The sequence below is a fragment of the Teleopsis dalmanni genome, chromosome 1 (assembly GCF_002237135.1).
Source record: "Teleopsis dalmanni isolate 2A chromosome 1, ASM223713v2, whole genome shotgun sequence".
Taxonomy (NCBI): domain Eukaryota; kingdom Metazoa; phylum Arthropoda; class Insecta; order Diptera; family Diopsidae; genus Teleopsis; species Teleopsis dalmanni.
The window spans coordinates 164557619-164568096 of record NC_051846.1 but is presented as its reverse complement, the minus strand read 5'-3'; the positions used below and the strand labels follow the sequence as shown (position 1 = coordinate 164568096).

General features: G+C 24.6%; 1 protein-coding gene across 1 annotated transcript in view; it reads left to right on the top strand.

Moving 5' to 3' along the window:
- LOC119666628 overlaps positions 1-10478 on the top strand; it is a 21840-nt gene that overhangs the window by 9471 nt on the left and 1891 nt on the right. The gene's annotated exons all lie outside the window — the stretch shown is intronic.

Below are 10478 nucleotides of genomic sequence, written 5' to 3'. Positions count from 1 at the left end.
TATATAATATAATATAATATATAATATAATATAATATATAATATAATATATAATATAATATATAATATAATATATAATATAATATATATTTAAATTAAATTAAAAGTGAAACAAAATTAATTTAAAAAATAAATTGATATATTTTAATAATCATAATTGAAATCAGTATCGGAAAAAATAAAGAAAAAGTATTCTTTGGTTTTTAATCTCGCTGAAGACGATCATCGAATATCATTAGCATAACTTCTCTGTAATAATAAACAACTATAAAAGAGAGACACACAAAGAAAGCAAAAATATGAATTAAAATAATGTCTATACATTAAGAAAAGGATTGAAATCTATCAGAAAGAACTATAGTCAGTTAATTCAACTATTTATGATATGAGACCAAGTGATACTCTACGTTAGAACAAAAATCATGCGCTTCAAATTTGGAAATTTTAACCTAATTATAATGAAATTCAAGAAACATTATAGAAGACCACTGATAACGAGCGTATAGTCGAATTCAAAATAGTAGTATAGAAAGTCAAAAATTCAATTACTAAAAAATAATAATTTTATTGTTGTAATTCACTACTGTCAAAACCTTTCTAATATTTTTATATAATAATAATTTGAAAGAATCGATCAAGAAATAAAAATACAAAAGAAAATTACATGACAAATATTGTGTATATCAATATACATATAAAGAAATTATTGATAAAACAAAATAATATTATTAAATAAATAATAAAATATTATATAAAAATGCAATAATAAAAATATATATTTTATCACATATAGAAAAATTAATAAAATAAAAAATTAAAATTATACGAAAAAGTAACAATTTAATAAAAAACATTATATTATGTATTAATATAACTAATAACTAATGTTTTATTTTAAAATGTAATTAAATTAATTTTAATAAATCTACGTTAATATATAAAATATCGGAGAAGTTATGATAAAAAAATAATGTGGCTAATAATTGAAAATAATTTTGAAATAATTAAAAATAAAGATTGCTAGTAACAGATTTAAAATGTCTTACTTATAATAATTAAGTAAAAATATATTTCTGCAATCGACAATCGTATTTTTAATTAAAAACAAAAAACAACGATAATGATCGTTGCTTTGAACCAAAAAAAATAAATACGAGAAAAATATATATAATTAATTTTTGTCTAAATAAATATTTAGTTGCAATCATTTATTAATAGACAACAAAAAATTCAATGAATTTTGCTGTAATCTTTGTTTCTTTCTTTTTTTAATAAATTATTTAAATGTTTTTGAAATGAACAAATAAAAAAAAAATAAAATTACTTTTCACTTAATTAATAAAAATGTTTTAAAGCAATTTTATGTATATATAAACAAATAGGTGAAAACTCAAATTCAAATTAAATAGATTTTATTAAAAATAATATTGCAATGAAAATTTTTAAATTAAAATTTAATGATATTTATAATAAAATTATTTGAAATTATTTTTTAGTATATAACCGTAAGGATACATCATTTTGTGTATAAAATCAAAAATACTTGTTCGGAGAGAAACCGGGTCCAAGAAATTATTTCTTGTAAATAAAATAAATAAATATTGAAATTTAAAACTAAAGAAAAAGCTATAAATTAATAAAACAAGATCAAAATTTTAGAACAAAAAATATTTATTTTGTTTTATAAAAGGAAGAGAAACTAGTATTTGACATATAAACCATTGTCGTTTTATTAGTACCTACCATAATTAATAATAATAAAATATGTTGTATATATAAAGCATAATAAACGTAAGTCAAAAGTCTTATGATTCGTATAGTACATAAATTAAAAAATATATATGCAAATTGTAACGGTAATAATATTAAAATATTTAATTTTTTTTAATCTCAAAAATTGGTCAAAATTGTAAAGTGACATTGAAGTTTAAAAGCAGAGATGATAATTTCGGAAGTAAGCAGGGTAGCCAATTTTATTTATATATACTGAAACTCATAGTATTGACTTATTAATATGTAAACTTACAATTATTTTTTTTTTTTAATGAATATCTATTATGCAAATAGTCATTGTGTTGCCCATTTTCACTTTTGTATAGACATTTCATATACATAAACGGTATGATGCTCAACAGAATTTTAAAATATCTTTCTGAAATCTAGACAAGCTGGGGAAGTGGTTTCAAAGATCACAAAGAATATTTTACTCAAAATATATATTACCCAAAATATTTTTCTTTTAATGGCAAAAAATTTAAAGAATGTCAATAAATAATCAAGAAACTGTAATCTATTGATAAGAGTATAAGTATTTCTCCACTGATTTCAAACAAATACCATATAAAAGTAGAAACTGGGCTACGATATACAATAGATTTGAACATATAGTATACATTTTTTGTACAAATGGAATTTGATCCAAAGCATATTGCAAATATTTTCTTTATATATATATTATAAACATAACTCAAATTAAATATATATTACTAATTTAATATTGCTATTATGTATAGTATATTACTTTATTATTGGCTGCAAATAAACAAAATCTCATACATTTACTCACTCAAGTCTGAATTGATAAATTAGGCTAATAAATATACAAAATTAATAAGTTATCAATATCTAAAATAAATAAAATTGTAAATAAAAAAATAAATATTTTCAATTAAATACAAAAACTCTAAACTTTATAATGTGCATAATAGCTACGTCAAGATTTATTAATATATATATAGTTTTTATGTATATTAATAAAAAAATAAAATTTTAAAATACATATTAAAATACGCTATATAAAGATATAATAAAATTAATTCCATTAAATATATAAAAATATGTTAACTTAAAAATAAGTTATTCATTAAAAAACAACAATTATTAAAATAAATAGTTTAATAAATTGCAATTTAAAAATATATTTATATATATTTATTGCACTGCAAGCACTGAGGGAATTTGATTCAATTTTAATTAGCATATACTATATAAAAATTAGATCTGTAAGCAACTAATATTATGACACTTGTAAGAATTAATAGTTTATTGAAACTTAAATCATTTAATTTAATAAATTAAAACTATTTAAAAAAATAATCAGATAAAAAAATAATTTGAAATGAAGCTCTTCATACTAGGCTCCGTATGAAAGCAAAAGCAATTTTAAATATTTAAAAAAAAGAAAAATTTAAGATAGTACACATATATAGATATATATATATTAATATATATAGAAATATATATATAAATAATTTTGATTATTTGATTGATAGCATTGTATAAGTCATATTGTTTAAGCAAAAGAAAGACTTTTTAAATTGTCAAAGTTATTTAATAAATTAAAAATTATATTTGTTAAAAATTAATTTATTTACTTTCAAAATTTGTAAATAATATTAAATATCTTTAAATTTATCAATAAAACTTACATTTTTTCTTTTGAAAAATTATCTAAAAATATTGTATTTTCTTTTACACACTTAATAATGAGGCAGGCTTGACTTTTTTATGATTTACAAGACAACGAGACATCAGAATGAAAAAAGGACTTTAGATTTGGCTTTTTTGACCTCAAATTAATCTAGCCTGATTTTTTCAACTTAAATAAATAAATGTGGCATTAGAGGCTTAATAAACCTCACGAGGTGTTTTTGGGAATACTAGTTTGAAGTGTTTTATTTGGGAATAGCCATTGAACCAAAGACTTAGGATCCATAATGCTTTATATATATTTTATATATATTTGACATATATTTGATATATATATTATATATTATTATATATATATATATATATTATCATCAGTAGCGAGGCGTCAGCTTTTTGGCAAGGTGTTCACAAATTGATCAAAACAGAATTCCAACTATAACGTATTCCCCCTACTTCTGAGTTTTGTCCTTTCCACAAGCAAATAGCATACAAGACCAATAAAACAATTTATTTAAATGTTCACGGCCTGTGATCCACTAGTTTTTATGGTAAGTAGCTGTAGGAAAACGGCGACTTACCACATATTTCGACATTTTTACATCAGGTACCAAATTCTTCATATCTGGAGTTAGTCTATTCATTTTATGAATTAAAACCTTTTTTTCAGAAGATCGTTTAAAAAAAGATATTTGAATCAAATCTTTAATCACACATTTGTCCATTTCTTAATATTATTTTTTACTTCAAATTTCTTTAATTTTTTTTTTTACTTTTACCATTTGCTAGTATAAAATTGCAATAATGACTTTTTTTTTTGGTTTATTTCTAACTTCTACATAAGAGTAAGAAACTCTCATGCATTAATTTACTCTTTTACTTTGTATTTACTATGCGCGGTTCAGTTTTTTTACTGAACCATATAAAACAGCAACCGTGACTTTAATTGTATTTGCACGCTTTGTATGAACTTCAGGTTCAGTTTAGTCGACAAAACCTCTAGTCAAATGTAAAGCGATTTTCGCTCAATTAATTAAGCGATTTCGCTTGCACGCATTGATTCAAGAGTTATGATTATTTAACGTACATATTTTGCGGGGCTTGTTTTCTCTTTTATTTTTATATTTGTTTGTATGTTTTGTGTTGTTTATTCAATATTGAACATAGTCCCAATGTGAATATTATTTCATTTGCATGCTTTGAAGCAGCGCGGTGCAGTTTTTATTCTGAAGGTTAGTATATTTTAAAAGGAATGTGTTGTCTCTTTTATTAATTATAAGTAATGTTGGGTGTAACTAATATATGTGAAATTTTGTTTGTATTGTACGTTTTGTGTTTTTGTTAATCTGTTTGGAAAAGTTATTATAAAAAATATTAAGTGGCAACATAGCGAGATTATTTATTTTAAAAGAAAATATCTAAAAAGGAAGCTTTGTTAAGGTGTTCAGTGAATACTCTGAACCATTCGACGCCTCGCCTCTGATTATTATATATATGTTATTATATATATATATTATTATCATATATATCATATATATATATTATTATATATTATTATATTATATATATATATATACATATTATTATTATATATATATGTATATTATTATACATATATATTATATTTTTGATTTTATTAAGGCGTAAACAATTTAGAGAATGTTTTACATTTTGAATTATGACAACCTTATAAAAATTTGTTTCTTAAAAAGATGAACATTATTTTCCTACACAAACCTTATTCATTCGTTTCCGATACAATTTTAATAAGTTATTATTTGTGTTCTGTAGATGTATTAATTTAGAATTATTTAAACAATTATATTTAATACAAATGTACTTACATTTATAAATAATATTAATAAATAAAATCACATAAGAATTTAACAATACATTTTACTTTATCATAATAAAGATCAATATCATAATATCATAATTAATTAGTTTTCAAGTGCGAATATTCGCGTAGACCGCCAATGTAATTATTGTGTTACCCTAGAGCTCTGTACTTATGGTGTCCCCTTTTCTTGTGATTCGGTAATATAGGAAGTTTTTATTTTTGTATTCTTGTCTCAAGAGCACAATGTATCTTTATAACCAATTTATCTTCTTTAAAAATTTTGTAGTTAAAAATATCAGTTTTTGGTAATACTTTTGGTTTAACAAAAAAATATTTTCTTAAAATCATAGCCCTATTCTTTACCGAAACTAAACATATACCCAAAAGGTGAGAGCTTGATAATTCTTTCTCTTCTTTTTGGCAAAGTCTTTGTGTGGGCGTATCTATTAAGCAATGATCGGGTGCAATAGATATGATATTATCGATTTCAGTCCTATTCCAGTTAATTAGCTTCCTAGTTCTATAGTTGACTATATTGAATTATATTTGGCACAAGCGATTTAATTTTCTCCACATTTTTGCTTTTTTAAACGGGGAGGAGTATATTGTATGTTTTTAGATATAGATTGGTATGTAAATACCTAGAGTATTAGTGATATAGGTCAATAAAGCACATTTGCGTGCCAGCTCATCTGCCGTACAGTTACAATGGTAATCATAATCTTCTAATATCCAGATGACGAATATATTATTATGTCTGTTTATCTCGTTTAGAGAGACAACACGGGATAAACTGATTTTAGATTTGATATATGGAGAGTGTAACGCTTCTATAACTGCTTAAATATCAGTAAAAAATTTAATATCTGTTTCTGATATATTACTTTATAATAGCACGGTTATATCAGCAGAAAATTTAAGTGTCATCAGAGTACCGCTTGAAATATACTGTTACATTTATAGTACTTATTACTGAAATAATTCAAAATCCAATCTTATTAGTTTCGAACATTTAATGTTAATATTGTATTGACAATAAAGGTCGAGAGAAATATTTTGCAACTCTTCTCGTTTCTACGTAGCCTGTTTGAAATATTCATATCAGATTGACTCATGTGTTAGTTAATATTTTATAGAATATTTTGAACTCTCCTCAGATTGTCTTAGAATAGTTTCCATTCAGTAGTTACATAGTTTCGATAAAGTTCATTCTAATTGCTGCTTTGTCAAAATGTGCTAAATCGATTGAATAGATATTAAGTAAAGTGTACGGAGCTTTTAAAGTTAGTTTCATATAATATTTAGAATATTAATAACTATGTGCGTGAAATATATATTTAAACCTCTCAATTTCACACTTCAGTCACTCTAACACTTTCTCTCACAACAGAAAGACCAAGCCGATAATTACTCTAAATAGCACAGTTATACCTCAAGCAGATTATGTTACCCATGTAAGCTTTCACTCAGAAGGCTACTTAATCTGACAAAAATATATAAAATAAATAAGTCGAAATATAATGGAAGCAGCTAACATAAGGTGCTCAACAGCAGATTCATTTAAATTTAGATTATAAGATTATTTTATGCAAGAGTACTATTAACACAATTTGGACATTGGGTGTCCAATAATTTGGAAAACCTCTAATGACAACACAAACATTGAAAGAGCTCAGTTAAAAAAAAACTAAAATTAATCATATAACTGACGTGATATATCAGAAACAAAAACACTCACAATGATAATAGTAAAATATGAATTCCAGGTTAATACATGCAAATATCTTAGCCAAATAAAACTTCCTTTAAGACACGATTACGATTGATATATTATATTATTGTGAAGAAAAAATTGTGATTGAAAATCACGTCTGTGATTTGCTTCTCATACAGCAATAAAACGATCCACTTTTGAACCCAATCATCACTGGGGGCAAGAAATTAATTTTTTTCCCAAATTAAAAAGACGAACCAGATAAATTTCAAAAGTGAAAAAGTCTGGTGAGAACACCAGTACCGCACAAATAAACAATACAAAAATTTCAATTCAAACCAAAACCCCGACCATATAATTAGAGACTGTATAAGCCAGCCCTCCTACTGTAGTAATGCAAATGTTGGCAAGCATTGAACAATGGAGCCTCTACAAGAGCATAATATCTAAAACAACAAACACTGTTAGAGCGGACGAAATACTTAGTACAATCGGAGTGAAAGCACGCTAAGTGCTCTTCTATCCTGCCCTGTGAAGGAATACCTTAATTGGTCGTACTGCAGGGATTTACAGGAGTTTTAGCTGAGAATGTAGGGGACTTTTTAGTCCGTCCGTTTCAAACCAAAACAGCTGATTCACACATCAACACAAATTTTACTTGAAATAAAATATACGAGTAAAGTGTGTGTAGCATTTTCAAACTTCGACAGGGATGTTACGCTCTCTCAGATGCTCTCATTTGCTCTCACTTAACTAAAGAACTGATTATAAAATATTTATCTCACATCATTAATATACAAGTAATTAGTTCTAAGAACGGCAGGGTCTACATCCAAGCGCCACTCATATCCAATGACCAACCACTCCGTTGAGATGGTCCTTCACTTTTAAGAGACGTTCTTTTTATTGCGTTTATTTTATAAGATCCTGTAAAAACGTTTCTGATTGGAATATTGTTAAATTTATTGCCAGAATAAAGTGGAATCGATGTAATATGATAATGTTACTAGAGACATGACTATATTGATTGTTACAATAAGAGTTTAGCTGATATTATTCTGACTAAAATAACAACTTTATTTGTATTATTCAAACTGCTAGTTTGCAATATTGTATAAATCTTCTAATTGTTAATATACAAGCAATTAGTTCCAAGAACCGCAGGGTCTGCATCCAACCGCCATTCATATCCGATAACCAACCACTCCGTTGAGATGATGGTTCACTTTTAAGAGACCTTATTTTTATTGCTTTTATTTTATAAGACCCTGTAAAAACGTTTCTAATTGGAATATTGTTAAATTTACTGCCAGAATAAAGGGGAATCGATGTAGTATGATTATGTTACTAGAGACATGACTATATGGATTGTTACTAAAAGAGTTTAGTTGATATTATTCTGACTAAAATAACAACTTTATTTGTATTATTCAAACTGATAGTTTGCAATATTGTATAAATATTATAATTGTTAATATACAAGCAATTATTTCCAAGAACGGCAGGGTCTACATCCAACCACCATTCATATCCAATCACCAACCACTTCGTTGAGATGATCGTTCAGTTTTAAGAGACCTTCTTTTTATTGCTTTTATTTTATAAGACTCTGTAAAAACGTTTCTAATTGGAATATTGTTAAATTTACTGCCAGAATAAAGTGGAACCGATGCAGTATGATTATGTTACTAGAGACATGACTATATTGATTGTCACAAGAAGAGTTTAGTTGATATTATTCTAACTGACTAAAATAACAACTTTATTTGTATTATTTGAACTGCTATTTTGCAATCTTGTAAAAATATTCTGATTGTAATATTTACAGTTAGAGAGTAGAATGGCATTTATTGCAAATTATTGTATGTTTTAACATCAAACATATGTGTTATCTTCATCCTTGCATGTATGTATGTACGTGTGTATCTAAGAACATAGATTATTACCTTTTACTTACTACACAATATAACTGCAATTTTTGGTAATTGAGCTACAATGTCTGTTATGGTTCTTATAATTATAATTTATGGCTTCTGTTATTATATTTTTAAAGTGTTGTATACAAAGTAAATAAATAATTTTTTAATGTACTAATGTATATGTGTAAATAAATAAATTTAAATTTAAACAAATTTTTTTAATTACCTCTAAAAAAATGTTGTGTTCATTCCTTTTAAAAATCGCTCCAATAGAAATAAACGGATTGAAATTATGAAATAAATAAAATATTTTTTAATTTATTTAATTTGGCTATCCTTGCAATATTAATTGCTACCCAAGAGATATTTAAATATGGCCGCCGCAGATCTGATGTCAACGTAATATTGTGTTTACTTTCTTAATAGCTATCGGAATCGCAATTTAATATTTCCAAACTGTAACCACTTATTTAAATACCAATTATAATGAAAAACGCAATTATCCAGTTTTTTAATTTTTGCTTAGCAGACTGAACTAATTTTATTGTGGGCCATACACACAAAATTACCATTAATTTGTTCAAAATACGCGAAGTTTTAAAATTGAATTTATTTCACATTTTCCACACATCTTTTATTATTTTCAAACACTATACACAGAATTATAACAATTTTTAATATATTTTACGTTATTTTCACTTTATATATTTGAATAAATTTAATTTAAAAATTTGTTAGATATTTGCGCACTCAAATAAAGTAACGGAGCTTTTCCACTAACATTATTTGGAAATGAGTGACCATCCATTCAGTACAACAATGATTTGATGGGTGTGTTCAGTGACAGCCTTGTTCTTTTGAAAATTGTTAGCACATTGCATATAACACAAAAATTTTTTGGTTAATATATTTTATATATATCATAATACCTAATAAATTTATTGCACAGCATATACGTATGTTTTTTTTTATTTTATATTACATTATTATATATTATCGCCCATGTTATTGTTCAAATATGTCAATTATTTCATATATTTTGAACCTTTCTAGTTTTTAATAAAAACTATATCTGCCATATGGAATGTAATATGTTCCATTTAATATGTAATTTCTGATTTTAAACTATATAAGTAATCTCTATATAAATTATGTAAATAATTCAAAGACTTAGTATTTCGGTTTAAAAAAAAAATAAAATTATAGTAATTGTTAATTTCATTTTACTTTTATATTTCTGTACATAGGTAGACATATTTCTATACATAGGTAGACACCTTAGGTTTATTTTAAATAAACTATAGCCACTTATGTAACCCCTTCACCTCCATTGTTACGTTACTGATCGAAATTAAAAATACATTTTTTATTTGTTTTAAATGTATTTTATTTTCATATAACAACCAACCACAGCATTTGAATTTACCTTGATAAACACTACCAATTCTAGGATATGACAATACATTAAAAGTTTATGTATGAAGTACACTATTTTATTCAATTTAATAAAAATGTCTCAAATTTTTACAATTTGATTATTAGTTATAATAATTAGTTATTTTTCTTTTAAATAACTAAAT